This window comes from Schistocerca americana, chromosome 4, assembly GCF_021461395.2.
Source record: "Schistocerca americana isolate TAMUIC-IGC-003095 chromosome 4, iqSchAmer2.1, whole genome shotgun sequence".
NCBI lineage: Eukaryota > Metazoa > Arthropoda > Insecta > Orthoptera > Acrididae > Schistocerca > Schistocerca americana.
In genome coordinates, this window is record NC_060122.1 from 778,168,841 (window position 1) to 778,188,048 (window position 19,208).

At 37.6% G+C, this 19,208-nt stretch overlaps 1 non-coding gene across 1 annotated transcript; it reads left to right on the forward strand.

The window, feature by feature from the left end:
- The first annotated feature begins 6,131 nt into the window (after positions 1–6,131).
- On the forward strand, positions 6,132–6,206 carry Trnas-cga. The gene has a single exon. It is a non-coding gene; the product is annotated as a tRNA-Ser (tRNA).
- The last annotated feature ends 13,002 nt before the right edge of the window (positions 6,207–19,208 follow it).

Below are 19,208 nucleotides of genomic sequence, written 5' to 3' on the forward strand. Positions count from 1 at the left end.
TATAAAAATTGTTCAAAATGTAAGACATCGTTTGCTTTGTAGGCAGACAATGAAGGAAAGAAGGGAAGAGGAAAAACTTACTTTAAATTTTATAGTTACTTATTTCATTTGTATTTTCTTGTATAAAAGTAAATGTATGCCCAAAATGTGAATATTGACACAAATATGAAATGAGAGAAGGGTGTCTCTTCTTTTGATATGTCCAAAAGAACAGACAAATAAAATAAAATAAAATAAAATATTTGAACCATGTCTAGGTCAATATCAGTATTGTGGCAAACACCACCTACTGGTAAACCATGCCTGTGACTCTCATTGTCACTGTAAACCAAATGTGATGGATCAGTATGACATGAGTAGATGTGCAGGATGCCTTGAAGATGTATGTGTGAACTGTACCGTCAAATTAGTGAGTTTGAAAGATGGTGCATTATTGGCATGACAGAATGTGATGCATCCATTGGGGAAATTTCTGCTCCTGTGGGACGAAGTGTTTTGGCAGTGCAACAGGTGTGTGCAGAATAGTTCATGGAAGACCATATAACATGATGAGATGGGTTAGGTTGCACCATCCAGATCACCACCCGAGAAGGTGGCATTGCAGGACAAATCTGCATCCTCTCAGCTCTGATGCAACAGTGGAACACAGTGTACACTATCAGAGGTGAAAGTCCGTTGCTGTTTATTATGACATGGATTACTTGTGTCTTATCCACTTCTCCGTCTACCTTTGCGAAATGTGCAGAAACATACTAGACAGCAACGGAGTATGGATTGATGTCGCTGGGACAGTAATGGCGTGGGATAGTGTTGTCGGTTGAATCCAGATTCTGTTTGTTTAAAAATGAGGGCCGCCTTTGGTTCACCACAGACGGAGGGAGGGGGGGGGGGCAAAGTTGTTATTGTTGCTGTTGGCAGCGCACGGTGCCTGTGTACAAGGCTTTGAAAGCCATAGACACTGATCTCGCTAGGCATTTCAATTAGCAGCAGCTTATTGTAGGTCCAAAAGTGTTTCAAGGACTGAGACTGCAGTTCACCTGTGAAGTTTATGCTGTGTTTGGAGGTAGTACATGGTTGACTCTTGCTGTTGTGTGGGGTAACCATGCAGACTACGGTGGCCTTGAAGCTTTTCCTGATGCAGACGTTCTAGCCTGGAAGATGTGGAGTATAACAGAGACTTTATGCATATTAGCTAAGGTGCTATATGGTACTTCAGTTCCAGATAAGCCCTTTGTTCTGTCAACAAGAAAGAAGAAGAAGTTGAACTCTGACAAGTATTTGTTCATTTGGGCAAGAGTAGGCAATGGCAATTGTAAAATAAAAGTAGCTGCTGACTGTATGCTGTATTATAGCCAATAAATGTAACAATTTTTTACCAGCTTAGTCTTATGTAAAATTTTACGTAAGGCCAAAGTTGTAAAATAATGTGTAAGGCCAAAGTTGTAAAATAATGTGGAAAGTGTTAAAAGCATTAAGAAAGAAACTATAACTATGTAAAGGAATAGAAATTTATACTGCAGCAAATTGAAGAAATTTTAATAATAATAAATTTATGGTCTTTATGTGTGAATGTTTGAGGATAAATGTAAAGTCATTTGTTCAGCTTAAAGTAAAGCTATGGTCAGTTGTTTATACGAACATGCCAGTTTCATGAAAGTATCATCATCAGGCTAAATTAAATGAAGTTGAAATGAAATGCTGCCTACAGTAATTTTTATGGAAACGAATGGTTTTGTTTTTGTATAGCACATCAGGTTGGAGTGGAGAGAAGTAAGTGGATTAAGTAACATAAGTCTCATCTGAAGTATGAAAATGCAGTAGATAAGGTTTTGTCTGTGTACAATGAAGAGAAAATGTTTGTTATCAATGTTGTTTTGGTGTTTTTGAGTGACACTTAGTAGTCATTTTGTATGTAAGATGACAAAGCAGGGATGTCTATGTTTGATGATTATGTAATTAAGAAATACGTAATGAATTGACAGAAGTATGTAGTGGTGTATAGAGGCAATAATGAAGTGAGGAGATGAAATAATAGAGTAATGAATCAGTGAAATATGATGATGTAATGTGAGAAATGTGAGGTGACAAAATATAATGAAGTATTTGAAGTGACAGCAAGAAATACGAGGTGCTGTGTGAAGCAGTTCCAATTATGAACCCCGTCTTTGTAGTACGTTATTCTGTTTATGCACTTCTTCGTCAACATGGTTGTGAAGAGAGAACTTAATGAAAAAGCAGAAATGAGTAGATAATGTAATAAAAAGTGTAGAGCAAATATGTTTTAGTTCTGGAAAGATACCTGTGAAGGTTAATGTTAAATTTGACTAATATGTGCACTGTAAGTAAAAAGTCGAATGAAAACCTAGCCCACTTAACAGCTGATCAAATACATACTGCTGCTTTCTATTTTTCAGAGTAATATAACGTTTAATTTATTCATTAAATAAGACATAAGCATACATTTTTCTGTTTGAATAATTTAAAGTAGTAATACTACAATAAATATAGACTGATAATTAACCTGTTTCAGTGAATAAATTAAAGATGTGTGAATTTGACAAGAAGTGATGACAGGAAAGTTACTGATTTTTGGAGTAATTAAATACTATTGTTCTCGTTATGCACCCTGAATTCCAGTGCCTGTTCTCACTAGTCAATAAAATCTAAAAATTCATCAATGGAATTTTTCAGACCATGGACAAGATCCCAAAGTAAAAATTCCATTAATAATCCCTTAAGCATCACAATTTCCATTAACACTTGCAGCAGACCAAGTATATGCTTCAACTTAGCAAGTTCATGCACACAAAAATCACACATCGACCCACACCTGGTCCATTTAGGAGCTCATTCTATAGTTGTATTTCCTTTGCTTCACTCCAGAATTTGTTCAGAATACAGCTCTCAAGTACATCATAGGTAGTAAATGAAGCATACATTAAATTTGCCCATGATTGTGCACTGCCCTCTAGATGCTTTTTTACGAATTTAAGTTCAGTCTCACCTAACATTCCTCATATAAAACCATCTCTACATGTAGCAATAAAATCATCTGGATGGTACTTTCCATCATGTGCGAAACAACTTCGTGTTCCTAAATTAACCAGTGCAACATCTATCACGGTAGTAGCCTGATTCACTGCTTAAGAATTCAATTCTGCCCATAGATCTCAAATCTACTGTTTCCACTGCAAAGCTTCATTATTTATTCCTGATTACAATTGTTGTCTATTTTTAATCACTTCTTTTTCACATTCTACCACTCTACGTGACAAATTGTCAACAGCTTTAGCACTCAATTCCTCAAGTATATTTTGCCTCTGAACACAATTCTTTACATTACTGCCCCACTTGTCCTGTATCTTTTCCAACTTGCCCCTGAAATCTTTTTTCACTGTGTCAATTCTGTTGTTAACCACATCAACCTATTCAGAAATTTTGTCTATAGCTGCCTCTAATTATGTATCAATCATCCTTTCAATATCTAATTTAATTTTTCCCACCTCAGATTTTACACTTTCTACATTTGCATCTACATTTTCCGTTTTTGAACCCAGCTCTGTTGTCATTGAACCTTGGTCTGTACCCAGGGCCCCCATACTAGATCATACTTCTAGCAAAATTTGCATCATCTGTGATGATGAATAATCTGTAAACTTACTTCCCCTCTCTGATTTTGGACTATCTGGCCCACTAATAATGCCCACATATGCACTGCCTCCTTCAGATTTAGGACTAACTGGCCCTCTAGTATTACAGTCACTGCCAGTGACACATCACTTTCAGATTTAGCACTAACTGGTTCACTAGCAGTATCTGAACTCCACATACTGAGTGAGTGCTTAATTGTTGCAAGCTCCATCTCTGATGATAAACCTGCAGGTTCACACATAATAAACCACGGTGCAAGTACTTAACTTATCAATCAAGCTGGCTGCTTCTGGTGCTGGTGCTGCCATAAGTGTGGATGCTGCCGACGCTGATACTGAAGAACTCTGAAGCTGCTGCCAGTGGCCCTCACTGTTGTCACCACTGCTTCTTGCGCTACCATTGAAGTCACTTCTGCTGGCTGCTGCACTGTTACTCAGCACGGCTCTTCATAGGTCCCTTTTCTTCCTTGCAGTTCTGCACTTAACTTCTCTACACCTAATTATTGCTACCATTTCTCAAGCACTCAACTGCTGCAAAAATCTATGCTCAGAGTCCCAAGTAAACTTATTATCATGCATAGATTTGAGACCTGTATCACAGAATATTGTAAAGTGTTAGAATTACAAATGCATTTCTAAAGGGATTACATTTATATCTTGGTCAAGAAAACCCCAGCTGCAACTGTACCTCCATATTGATGTACCTAGGTAAATGGGCTATGTGTGGCTCTGTTCAAAACAAATGGCTCAATAATGTAGTAGGGTTGAGCCACAAACATCTGCTTTCATGCCCTACAGCTAAAATTGCTGCAAATAATAATATGTGCCTGTAGTAAAATAGTCTCTGCATTAGCTAGAATTGTGAATTAATGAAGAACTGGAAATATTACATAAAAGATAAATGAGTAATTAATGAAAGGATTTTATTTCAATGCTTGAAACTTGTGTACACAACACCAGAGAATTGTATTGACTAATTTGTATTCAAGTAAGTAATCTCAAATAAATGGAAAGTGGTCCTACAACTAATAATTATAATACGGACAGAAATATAACCTTATTAAAATGCAATGAAGTTGCATTAAGTGAGTTACAGGAATGGTAGCAGGGACCAAAAGCTAAATACTCATCCAAGACACATGAAAAACTAAGCCTACATCATGATCACAATAAACAAAATATTCACCATTCAGTGTAATTCAGAGCTCAGCATGATAATTTATACAGCAACCTACAAGAGATAAAGAGGAGATAGTCATGTTCTGTCTAGTTTTAATTCCACAATGCAAGTAGAAAAAATTAGTTCTGAACTGGAGCACATTCAGACTTTGCGAAAGTTAAAGTCCCTTACAAAGTTGAAGTATTCTAGTGGCTGTTCACTAGCCAGAACCTATCACCCACAAAACTGAATATCACATGTTACCTACCTCAGGCACGTCTCTTGAGAGCAACTTTCAGGAAGCCCTATCTCCAGTTGAGTGCAGTAGTGTTCCACCACTGCCTAATTTTGATTGGCTGAAGGCCATCCCCAGCAAAAGTAAATCATTCCTGTGTTCTACACACTTGGTTTGACTCAACATGACCACTTTCTGTTCTAAACTAATAAAGTGTAACAATATTTAATAAAAAGAATGTTATAAACATTCAGTCACACTCAAACCATTTACAATACGTAGAAATAGCAGTCTGTTCATTGGCCGCTGTGGCCAAGCCGTTCTAGGCGCTTCAGTCCAGAGTAGGTTCGAATCCTGCATCGGCAGTGGATGTGTGTGATGTCCTTAGGTTAGTTAGGTTTAAGTAGTTCTAAGTCTAGAGAACTGATGACCTCCCATAGTGCTTAGAGCTATTTGAACATTTGAATAGTCTGTTCGTAAATAAATAAGCCAGCAATCTTGCACATGTACACTCTTGTTAAATAACAGTAAAATGTTGTGAAATGTTGATCAAACAATTACCTAGGCCTGTCTGACAGAAGCATCTTTAACCGGTCTCTTCAATGATGGTGTTGGCTAATACAAGTGGTTGACCACCTTTAAATTGTAATGGTTTTTAATATCAGCTGTAATTAACTTTTAAGTAAAGTTACATACAGATGGGCTTTTCTAGAGAACTGTGATTTGTTGTTGTATGTCTAAGAGTTGTAAGTAGTCACATTTCAAATTGCCTTAAAACTGCTATTACTGGTATATCTGCATGCCGGCCATGTGAGCAACTGCTGTCCAAATTCTCCCTGTTCTGGGATTACCCATATCCAGCCACACACTGACTGCTGTTGTACCTATGCTCGCCCTGCTGACTCACACCCAGCCAAGTGAGCAAATTCATCTCTCCTCAGTACCAACCATAGATGGTCAAATAGCTCACCTAAATGCGTGGAATGTTATGATGCCCAAGTAGTATTAGGAACAGCTTCTGTAAAGTTTGGAAGGTAGGAGACGAGGTACTGGCAGAAATAAAGCTGTGAGGACAGGGCGTGAGTCGTGCTTGGGTAGCTCAGTTGGTAGAGCACTTGCCCGCGAAAGGCAAAGGTCCCGAGTTCGAGTCTCGGCCTGGCACACAGTTTCAATCTGCCAGAAAGTTTCATATCAGCACACACTCCGCTGCAGACTGAAAATCTCATTCTGAATACCTAGTGAGTTTAACATGGATTCTGAATGTGAATTAATCTGGGTGGAGTTAAATATCAAAGGTCAGTTAAAAATGGTTACTGAATGCTGTAATAGACCACCTGGGACACCAACTGTAGTGGTAGAGCTCTTCATAGAGTTTGCAGAATATCATTAATTATTTTCCTGATCATACTGTTGTAGTAGGGGGTGACTTCAACTTGCCAGATATAGATTGGGAGAGTCATGCCATCAAAACTGGTGCCAGAGAGAGAGAGATTTGTGTGAAATTGTTCTGAATGTGTTGTCTGAAAATTACTTTGAACAGATAATTGGAGAACAACTCATGAAAATAATGTCTTAGATCTCCCAGCAATAAACAGATCTTATCTTATCAAATTGGGTAATTTAGAGGAAGATATCAGTGATAATAAGGATCTGATAACAATTATGACTACAGGTTTTACAAGGAATGTTAAGAAAGGCAGGGAAATATTTTTGCTTAGCAAGAGTGAAAGGATACAAAATGCAGAGTATCCTTGTAGTCAGCATCAAGTATTCGGTGCCAAGGAGGAGCACAAATGGAAAAAAATTCAAAAACTTCATTTAATATGACATAGACAAGTTTGTTCTGAGGAAGGTCTTAAGGGATGGGAAAGATCCACCATGGATTACCAGTAATAGCCATGTTAGAAAAATTGCTACATGAACAAAGGGAGTTTCATCACAGATTCAAAAGCCAAAACGTAGCTGACAAACAGAAGCTGAACAAAGTGAAAAAAGAGTTAATGAGAGAAGCATTCAACTACTTTGAAAGTAAAATTCTGACAGCTTATCAGAGTAACAACCACAAGAGGTGTTTTGCTCTTATGTAAAATGATTAATCGGTTCAAAACCCCCTTTTCATTCATTTATGACCATACTTGTACCAAAATGAAAGATAACAGAGAAAGCCGAAATACTGAATTCAGTCTTCTGAAATAGTTTCACCACAGATGATCATAACATTGTCCCTCCTTTCAATAAATGTACAAACCTCGAAGTGGCACATATTGAGATAACTGATCATGGAATAGAAAAGCAACTACAATCACTTCGTAGTGGAAAGGCATCAGTACCAGATGAGTTACCAATAATATAATGCAAAGATTATATGAAAGAACTTGCTCCCCTTCTAACAGCAGTTTAGCATTGATTTCTAGAGCAATAAGAGGTATCTAGTGAATGGAAAATGTGCAGGTCATTCCCATTTTCAAGAATGATTGTGGGACAGATGCATATAATTATAGGCCTATACTGCTGACATCAATCTACTGCAGAGTTATGGAACATGTTTTATGCTCAATAATTAACATTTCTGGAGAACACAAATCTCCTCTATAAAAATACGCATGGATTCTGTAAACATCGATCTTTTGAAACTTAACTCACTTTGTTCCTCCTTGAGGTCCATAGCACTGAAGACAATGACACTCAGGTTGATGCCGTTTCCTTGACTTCAGGAAGGCACCTGATGCTGTCTTGGACTGCTGTTTAGTGAAAAAAATATGAGCTTAGCGACTACCAGACCCGATTTTCAACTTGTTCAATACTTCCTTGCAGATAGAACTCGACACGTCACTTTTAATGGGACAAAACTGACAGATGTAAATGGAATTTCCAGAGTACCCCAAGGAACTGCAACAGGACTTTTACTATTTACAATGTATGTAAATAATCTAGTAAAAAGTATGTAAATAATCTAGTAAAAAGTATATCTAAAAACAAAGATGATGTGACTTACCAAACGAAAGTGCTGGCAGGTCGATAGACACACAAACAAACACAAACATACACACAAAATTCAAGCTTTCGCAACCAACGGTTGCTTCGTCAGGAAAGAGGGAAGGAGAGGGAAAGATGAAAGGATGTGGTTTTTAAGGGAGAGGGTAAGGAGTCATTCCAATCCCAGGAGCGGAAAGACTTACCTTAGGGGGAAAAAAGGACAGGTATACACTCGCACACACACACATATCCATCCGCACATACACAGACACAAGCAGACATTTGTAAAGGCAAACTCTTTGCCTTTCTTCACTGCTTCACTGCTTTTCATGAGTGCTTCAAACTCTGGCACTTTGTTGCTAATGCTTTGGCAGTTTACCACTAGGATTTTAATTCTCTCACCTTTGAGAGGCACATATAGTAAGAATGTTTCATCTGTTCATTTTACAACTGCCAATGGCAGAATGCGGAAACAAGCTTTATTTACATATTGACAGGGCCAAAGGCATCTCACAGTACTCAACATTGTGCCATTGTATTTACAAAAATAAAGTGGCCAACACCTCTTCTCATAAAGCAGGTATACAGTCATGGCTGACTAAGCATAAAATTCTGTTTGGGTCGGATCTAACATGCAATGAGCTCATGGAAACTGTCAAACGTTACAAACTCAAGCCAGAATATACAGTAGATAGAGTACTAAAAAGAACCAGGAAAGGACTTATAGCAGTATGCCTTACAACCGACAACTGTGGTTTGAACCCACTTACCTGGAATTTAATGAAACAGAAAGTTTCATCGAACAATGTCAGCAGTGTTACTCTTCCCCAACTTAAACAGCAAAAGACTACGGCTGCAATACAGAGCACTACAAAAGACGAATGGAAGAAGGTGTGTGATACAGTGAAAACTATTACGGATGAATACTGGCACAGAGGCGCACTGATGGACAGAACTATTGAGAGTGTAATTATTCAACTTCAACCAGAAAGTGACAGTGAAATTTCATCATTTGGTTTTGAAGATTTATCAGATGAGGCAAATTTGTGTGTGGAAGAGCTAGGTTTTCAGCCCTTCCATTTGGATTAAAGGTTGTTCGAAACATTGTATTAACTTTTCTCACCAGGTCACATTTTTTCATTCCTGTCATCCTTGTTTTATTTGAAATCCTTGTCTATGTGATTTTAATTATTTTAATTTATCCATCATAATATTTAAACGTTTGAAAATGCTGACATATTGATTAAAAAACAAAAGTACACTAATCTGTTTCTATTGGTTGTGCAATTTGATCAAAAATATATTTTTCACCACAAGATTTCATAATACACTGATCACAGACATTCTGATAAAGATTTGGAAAGAAAAAAAAATTTACAGCACCTGGCAAAATTTGAAACCACAACTTCTTGCACAGTAAGCAAGCATATTGCCCACTGCACTGCTTCAGCTGACAGTACTTGCTGATTATTTTAATGGTATAGATTATCCCGTGAAATCCCAAAACTTTTTTTTTCCCCTTACTTGCAAATGAGGGCCCATTAGGGTGAATTGCTACAAGATATGATACCTGCGACCCTAACCCACACCACCATATATATGGTCTCAAATGTCGATTCCCCCCGTGGGACCTCTCTTGGTTAGTTATTTGACTGTATACCAAAATTTCTATTTAATTTTCATTTCTCATGGTTTCCTGTAGAATAATGTGTTAATAGTGAATGTATTTTTATGTGCTGCATCCCAACTCAAGTTTTTAGATCCAAAACAACCATTTTATTTGAATTTCACACAATTCTCTCTATAAGAATGTATTACACATTTGCTTCAGTTATTAGATAGTAACACAACAGGTTCTTCTTTTTTTCTGCGGGAAAATATATTAGAAGCGACTGTGCCATTGTCTCCTAAATGAATACACAGTTGCGCTGTTGTTCACTTTGATTGTCTTTCTGTGCAAGAATGTGTTAACAGAATATATATTTGTTGTATCTGCTGCACAAACACCAAGTACATTTCATGAACCTTGTTACATTTTCATTGAGCACAGTTATACCATTCATGCATCATCTGAAACAACCAATAGCAGCACACATCAACGGAAATTGTAAACTAAACAGGTAATTCTTACTTCATTAGAGGCTACTGGCATTTCTGTGACCTGTCAAAAGCCTTTGACTGTGTGAATCACAGTATCCTCTTAAGTAAATTGGAACATTTTGGTGTCGGTGGCAGAGCTGCAAAGTGGTTCAAGTCTTACGTAAGTAACAGGAAACGAAGGATGTCATTGCGAAATACATATGAATTAAGCAATCAGTCTGTATATGATTGGGAATTAATTACTGTTGCAATAAATAGCAATTCAGGTACAAATTTAGAAGTGGCTGCTAATAAAATTTTACTGACATTAATAAATGGTTTAAAGCTAATTCACTGTCATTAACCTTTGAAATGATCCACTATGCACAGATCAGAACCTGTAAGTGATTTCCTTCCATCATGTGTATAAATATGAAGACTTGCAGATTGAAGAGGTTAACAGTGTTAAATTTCTGGGATTATACCTTGATAATAAATTCAGTTGAGAAGGGCATAACACAGAATTGCTGAAGCGCCTAAACAAGTATCTATTTTCAGTGTGAATGATATCAGATGTAGGAGATATAAATATAAAAAAACTTTCATTCTATTATGTCATACGAGATCATATTCTGGTGTAACTCGCTAAACTGAGCAGAAGTTTTTAGAGTGCAAAAGCATGTAATAAGACTCATTTCTCAATTCAAGAATCATCTCATTAGTGGGTCTATGGAAGGAATAATGAATGTAATCTAATCTAAACTGAAAGAAATCCAGTGCCTTTCCTAGCACTATTTCTAGTACCTCAGGCATGTTATCTATGGCGTGTATTATACTTATAACACGGAAAACACCATTTAGTTTAACTATGTAATATTTTTATTGGCACAAGATAAATAAAAACGAAAGAAATAGTTTTCGACAATCATGGTAACAGTCATAACGAATGTCTCACACCAACTAGTCAACAACCAAAGTAAGTAAAATGAAGTACAAAAAAGCAAAGATATTAATATTTTCTGGCAGTTCTGCCACATATCTAAAGTCACTGTTGATAACTGAGAGAAAGGAAGTTAATGCTGCAGCGCATTCCAGATTACTGCACATCATGGTAAATGCAATTTTATATAGGTGTACTAACTAAATATTTTATCAGTACTGATGTACTTAAAAGTTTGAGCATACAAAGGCAAAAAGACAAATTCAAGTCAACAATGCACCAGATTTATTACAGCTATGTGATATAACATATTTGTTCCCCATGCAGGCATGTAGTATTATTTGCAGAATGTCATACAGAGAATGAAGCCTCAGCATTGACTCCTTCAAAACATGCCAAGAGCGTCTTTACATCGTGAGCAAAGGAGGAGGAAACTGTTGATGAAGTTGCCATGTATCTGTTGATGGGAAAACAAGATGAAGGACAGTCAGTTTTGGTGTGCTGAAGTCAAGAGCAACAACTTATCCCAGGCTGTCACATGAGTGGCACAAGAGGTTCCATGTATACCTACATCTAGTGAGAGGGTGTTTAGTACAGCTGAATTTGTCATTACCCATAAATGTAATGAAATATCTGCGGAAAACATGAATGATCTGCTTGTGGTACAGTGCAGTAGCATTGCAAGTGTCAGATAGATGCACCTATTGTCCTATTTTAGTTCTCATCAATTTATAACATCTTAATTGCTTGTTTGGTTATAATAGAGGGAAACATTCCACATAGGAAATATATATCTAAAAACAAAGATGATGTGACTTACCAAATGAAAGTGCTGGCAGGTCGACAGACACACAAACAAACACAAACATACACACAAAATTCAAGCTTTCGCAACAAACTGTTGCCTCATCAGGAAAGAGGGAAGGAGAGGGAAAGACGAAAGGATGTGGGTTTTAAGGGAGAGGGTAAGGAGTCATTCCAATCCCGGGAGCGGAAAGACTTACCTTAGGAGGAAAAAAGGATGGGTATACACTCGCACACACATCCTTCCCTCTTTCCTGATGAGGCAACAGTTTGTTGCGAAAGCTTGAATTTTGTGTGTATGTTTGTGTTTGTTTGTGTGTCTGTCGACCTGCCAGCACTTTCATTTGGTAAGTCACATCATCTTTGTTTTTAGATATATAATTGCTTGTTTCATGCATAAATTCATCTAAAAGCTTATTACGGTGTTACAAGATGAATATTTCTGTATTTACTTGAATGTTTTCAATAAACGTTAATGTCTTTCTTGTCTGAAGTTTATTTTCCTTCTTTATTTTGCTTTTAATTTTAGCAAATATATTTGTGCCCAACAGGTAATTTAGTTGCTGCATTGTAAGAGTGTGATGTCATGTAGATATTTTTGCACATATCAAAGAAGTGTGGTTCCTAAACCTTTCGACCTGTGGCCTCTTTCCACAAAGATCTGATACTGTTACATGGCAGTAACTGAATTCCAAGCAAATGGATTAATAGCTCTAATGCTTTTATATTGCTTTACATTTCAGTTGTGCTGAATTTAAAAGGGCTGATGAAGACTTTTGCACAGTGGGTTGATCTAGTATGTAATGTTAAAGTACATTGTTTTATACTTGTTTGTTAACCTACAACTTTTCATTATGGAATTAACTGTCTCAATCCTTCCTTGGAATTTGGTGAGGAGGATCTGCCTGATTTGCATGCCACGTAACTTTGAAATATGGAACCACAGAGTTAGAGACAGTTTCAAATTACTTTCAGTGAGAAGTTTGTTTCTATATTTATTTTTTATATAAGTGTAGGAAGGAAAAGCCTTTTCTCATTAAATATGTGGATGAGAAAGGTAATAAATTTGTAAGTGCTTTGTTTGACAGCACTGGAAACTCCACTCGTTAAGCTTAACCAGAAACCTATTGGTGAAAAAGAATTATTTTCTCTAACTTAGTCACTGGAAAATTCAAGTAGCTGCTCATTTAAATTTACACTACATATGGATTCAAAAATTATTGTCTCCTCCAAGTGAATGTGAATCCAGTTGTTATTACTAGACAGAGCAGGGAAACAGTCTTTGAAAGCTTTTCCACATCCCTTTCAATGTTTCTTAATTATGTTCTTGACATTTTCGTCTGAAGTAAGATGAATTTCTACTAGGAAATAGTGAAAGCAATGGAATGGAATTTAGACAGATTTCCCAAACTGTCAAGGTTTTTAATGCATTTTTTAATGGCTGATTCAATATTGTCTTGCATATTACACAGAATTTGTTTGTTCCCTGAAGTAATAAATTTAAACTGTTGTGATTGTGATTTTTATTGGTTCTGTAAATTACCTTTTGTACAGATACGTACTTGTAACACAGGACAGGTTATAAGGCTTACAATATAGATAAATGAAATATAAAAGTATATAAAATAGCCTACACATTAAATATACATAGGAGCTTTCACAGTATATATATATAATATTACATCACAGACAATGACTTATGGTGCAGTATATTCATAATATTATACAGTATAAGATGACTTAAAAAAGAAAGAGAGAGGATGTGAGATATAATTAGCTTATATTGTACGTCAGTGGTTCCTAATTACAGTTAAATTTTTTAACACTGTTTTCTGTTGCTAAGCCTTTTAATGATGCGTGAGATTTATCACTCACAGGATGAACTTTTGATCACTGTTTGCTAATGTAGTCAGCTACACTATAAAATTCTCCTTGTATCATAAACTTTTTTAGAGTTGTGGGGAACGTTTTCTCAGTTTTGAGGTCTTGTAATTTCCTTGGTATTGCTTGTATTAACTTGATGCCAGAGTATTTGGGTCCTTTTTCAAAAATCTTAAGTGTATGTGGAATGCACCAGTTTTCTGTTCCTTGTGTTGTGTGTATGAACAGTCTCATTAGTCTCCAGTTTTGTGTGATCACATAATGCACTCACAATGTTCTTGAATATATACAATGGTGGAAACGTTTGAATGTTTAGTTCTTTGAAACATCTTTTACACAGTTCTTTTCGCTTCTTTTTCAATATAATTCGAATGGCTTGCTTCTGTAATGTGAATATGCTCTTCATTCCTGTGATAGTTGAGTTCCCCCATACTGCGATTCCATATCGCATGTATGGTTCAAAAAGTCCATGAGCGACAGTGCACAAGAGGTCTTGGTTTACTTCTGCCAATTCCTATCTCCTAACTTCCAAACTCCAAAGATGTTCTCCTCTCGGCCCAGCTCACAGCTACCAGGCAGTTTTATATCAGTGCACAATCTGCTGTAGAGTGAAAACTTTATTCTGGAAACATCCCATGCACTGCGGCTAAGCCATGTCTGTGGAATATCCTTTCTTTCAAGAGTGCTAGTCTTGCAAGTTTTGCGGGGGGAGGTTCTGTGAACTCTGGAAAGTAGGAATTAAGGCTGTGAGTATGGGTTGTGACTTGTGCTTGGGCAGCTCAGTCAGTAGAGAAATTGCCCATGAACGGAAATGGTCCTGAGTTCGTCTCAGTTTGGCACACACTTTTAATCTGCCAGGAAGTTTCATTATGATAATAGTTCTGTTGCGATATAACCACCTAATTTCCATGTGTGTCAATAAAAAACTTTTAAATACTTGCCATTTCCTCACACAATACTACAAAAATTTGGTAATTAGCAGGATGACCTTTAATAAAATTGACTATTTTCACTTCATTGTAAGATATAGAGTTTTTTTCACGTGCATATAATAATAAGATGATTTAACAATTACAAGCAACCATGGAGACATCATAATCATCATCATCATCATCATCATCAGGGTGTACATGCCCAAGAAAATCTGGGAAAAACCCAGGAATTTTTTCGTCCAGGAGAAAACTGGGAAAAACCCAGGAATTTTTTTAGGATTCTGGGAATTTTTCATTGTTTCATTTTTCAGTTAAATTTTTGTAATTTTGACTGGTAAGAACTGATGCTCTAACAAAGAATTTAAGCCATATCCTGCAACTTCAGAATAAGGCTGCAGTAATAAAACATAATCGACAGGCAAAAAACAAAATTAAACCTAAGTTGCATAGGAAATGTGCCATTTACAACACCATATCACAGTGCACACACAAACATCTGCCAACACCAAAATGTGTCAAAGGCTTTATGATGAAGACTATGCAATACTTCATAACAACAAATTACTTCCAATGAGTGTAGAGTCACAACTATTTACATTAGGTTCGTTTGAGTGGTTGTCAGCCGACTCATGCGCATACGCAGTTCAGTTGCGTACAAGCAGTACATTTTCCCTCTTTTGGCTATTTAAAAATTTTTCTGGCACGCCGAAGCTGCCAGATTCGCAGTCTGAGTTGTAGTGGGAAGGTGGTAGTCTCCACTTGACCCGTGTTTACCTTTAGTGATTTTGTTAGACATTTGGCTTTTATTAATCTTTTCCACAGAGGCAGTCAATTTATTCGAAATGAAGTGTTTCATTCCACACTATTGGCTACTTTCAACTGTCCGCTGAATTTCAAGTGTACGTTTTCATCTTTGGGCATGTTTGGGATTATACCATAATAAATTACCAAATATGAGATAATACATTACTGATACACCGAGAAAATTTACACCGAGAAAATTTGCATCCTGAAAACAACACCAAAAAGCATAATATCAGGTTGAGGCCCACTTCACTGTGAATTTGGACATACGAATGTGGACTTTAAGCCGAATTATTTATTTTGGTGTGGTTTACGAAATTCTGATGCTCTTGCAGTACCCTGTGATGTCCTGTTTCTTTTATGACCTAATGTAAGAACTCTTTAATTATAGATACATTTGAGAATAAGGGCTTCCTACAGCATCATAGCAGCACATGGGCAGTGAAACCTGTTCTCTGGCGCTCCCTGGCAACTCTTGAAATGAACATATTTCTGGTAGGTTGCTGGAAAATAAAATATTGTGAATGGTGGTTTGAAAAGCATCATTTTCAAAGCATATTTCCTTTTAAGCAAGATGAATTGTGTTACATGCAAGATGGGTGATGAATTTATTAAATCTCAGAGTATTTGATTCCAATGTAAAACTTAAAACTTTGAGGCCCAGCCCCTTATAAGAATTTTGTGTTCAATTCTAGTGTCCGATTCCACTCGTCGGCTTTGAGCAATGACGTCAAACCTAAGGCAGAGACGCCACTTAGAGGCAATCTTTAAAAGCAACTGATCATATTCGTAAACAATCGAAGATAGCAAATGATAAGATTACAATCACAGTTCACGTCATTAATTACTTATCCTCAGATTATATTGAAAGGAATTGAAGGTAACGAAATTAAGTGGGAACAGAAAAATAGAAGTATACATGTCTGAAATAAGTTATCATAATTTATGCATGTAAGAACAGTACAGCACATGATGAAGTCATAATATTGTGAATACAATAATAGTATGGCTTTACCATGCACTTTACTGAAATGCAATTTAAAGGCTCTCTGTGCTTTTATAGTCGCATAAATTACGAGAATACTTCTTGTCAGACCAAAAATTTATTTTCATTATCTTCAATTCGTTTCGATATAATTCATGACTATGTACACTCATGCTCATAAATTAAGGATAATTGTACAATGTGGTGCTACACAATGTGGCACTACACAAAACTGGTGCTAATAGCATAGGCACATAGGGAACTCACGTGACACAGATCTGTAAGTCCACAATATTGGTGATAAGTTGAAAAAACCGTCCCGAAACACATGTGATACAAAACGCCACTGTTTCCTGCACATGTACCCTGACATCAATATGGGACATGATCACCATGCACACATACACAGGCCGCACAACGGGTTGGCATACTCTGGATCAGGTGGTCGAGCAGCTGCTTGGGTACAGCCTCCCATTCTTGCACCTGCACCTGTCACAGCTCCGGAAGTGTCCTAGGGGTTTGAAGACATGCAGTGATACATCAACCGAGAGCATTCCAGATGTGCTTGATGGCGTTTAGGTCTCGAGAACAGACAGGCCACTCCATTTGCCTGATATCATCTGTTTCAAGGTACTCCTCCATGATGGCAGCTTGGTGGGGCCATGCGTTATCACCCATCAGGAAGAAGATGGGACCCACTGCACCCCTGAAAAGACAGACATACTGGTGCAAAATGATGTCCCGATACACCGGATGTGTTACAGTCCCTCTATCAAAGACATGCAGGGGTGTACATGCACCAATTATAATTCCACCCCACACCATCAAACCACGACCTCCATACAGGTCCCTTTCAAGGACGTTAAGTGGTTGGTATCAGGAGCCTGGTTCACACCAGATGAAAACCTGGTGAGAATTGCTGTTCAGACTATACCTGGGCTTGTCTGTGAATAGAACTTGGGACCACTGTTCCAATGACCATGTACTGTGTTCTTGACACCAGGCTTCATGGGTTCTCCTGTGAACAGGGTTCAGTGGAATGCACCTCGCAGGTCTCCAGGCAAATAAACCATGTCTGTTCAGTCGTCTGTAGACTGTGTGTCCTAAGACAACTCTTCCAGTGGCTACGGTAAGGTCCCGAACAAGGCTACCTGCGGTACTCTGTGGCCGTCTGCGGACACTGATGGTGAGATATCAGTCTTCTTATGGTGTTGTACACTGTGGACATCCTGTACTGTAGTGCCTGGACACATTTCCTGTCTGCTGGAATCATTGCCCTAATCTTGAGATCACACTTTGTGGCACACGGAGGGGCTGTGCTATGACCTGCTGTGTTTGAACAGCCTCCGGTCGCCCTAGTATTCTGCCCCTCATAACGTCATCAATGTGTGTTCTTTGAGCCATTTTCAACACACAGTCACCATTAGCATGTCCAAAAACCTCTGCATACTTACTCGCTGCACTGTACTCTGACATGCACCAACACACCTCTGAGTATGTGGACTGCTGCCATGGGATGACCACAGGTCAAATGCACTGCATGGTCATACCCCGAGGTGATTTAAACCTGCAAACTGCCCACCAGACCATTGTTTCACCATATATCAGCATTATCCTTAATTTATGAACATGAGTCTAAACAACTGCTTGAAATAATATTCGTTTGTCTATGAGTATGTTCTGATGCTTTCATAGATTACCTGTATGCATCGTGTTTGCCTTAGGTATAACATCACTGCTCAAAGACGATGAGTGGAATTGGGCACTAGAATTTATCTGAATTTCATGGCCAGAAGACCAGACATTTATGTCATTATTTAAAATCTTACTGGCACATTTGTGAGATGTATTTTAAAGTTTCAAAGGTGAAAACAAGACTAATATTATATGCAAAAGCTTAGTTTTTCTTGTAGTTTACTAATCTTCACGATCAATATCATATGTGAAAGCTTAATGCTCTTCTTGTAGCTACAAGATATTAATTTAAACCTTAACATGTGCTATGTTCGGGGGAATTCAAATTTATACTTTTGCAATACGAAAATATGGAGCATACATGATGCTGTATGTCGAAGGTCTTTCCAAAATGCGTATCTTTTTTTAATGCTTGGTTTCGTTTTCTAAAGTGCCAGGAGGAAGTTATATGACAGCCTATAAAACCAAAACCATTCAAAGGATTGAAAAGTTTCACAGTTCAAAGGGAAAATATTCTGTCACTCAACACGGAAAATGTTTGTTCATCCGGGGAAAAGTGTATTTTTAACAGGGAAATCTGGGAAAAATATGGGAATTATTTTTTCCCATGCCCATGTATACACTGTGATCTTTTTACTGATGTTATGGCCATTAGTAATTTTAATGTAAAACAGGAGGTGCAGTACTGTGTCAGTAAATACTGTGCAAACTAAAAACTTCTTGCCGGGCCACAGATATTTCATTCGGCACCCATAACAGTATGATGTTTGGCATGCACACGACTTGATGAGCAGCTGAGCCACATGGGTCTCCTTCCAGACTCAGGTTCTAGTGGGGCACAATGGCCTGGAGGACCTCAGTGTGACTCCACTGGTTCACCAGGCAGCGCGAATCGAGGCTCGCCAGGTAGCTGTGGCTACAGTCCCAGGCAGGCCATACAAGCCCTGTGCATGCCTTTGGTGTGCACCCCATTTCATTTGTGGATCCAAATGAATTCCCAGTAGTCTGACAGATTCACACCTCATTTAATTATTCACTTAGTGTGTGGAGAAATATATATAGTTTCAG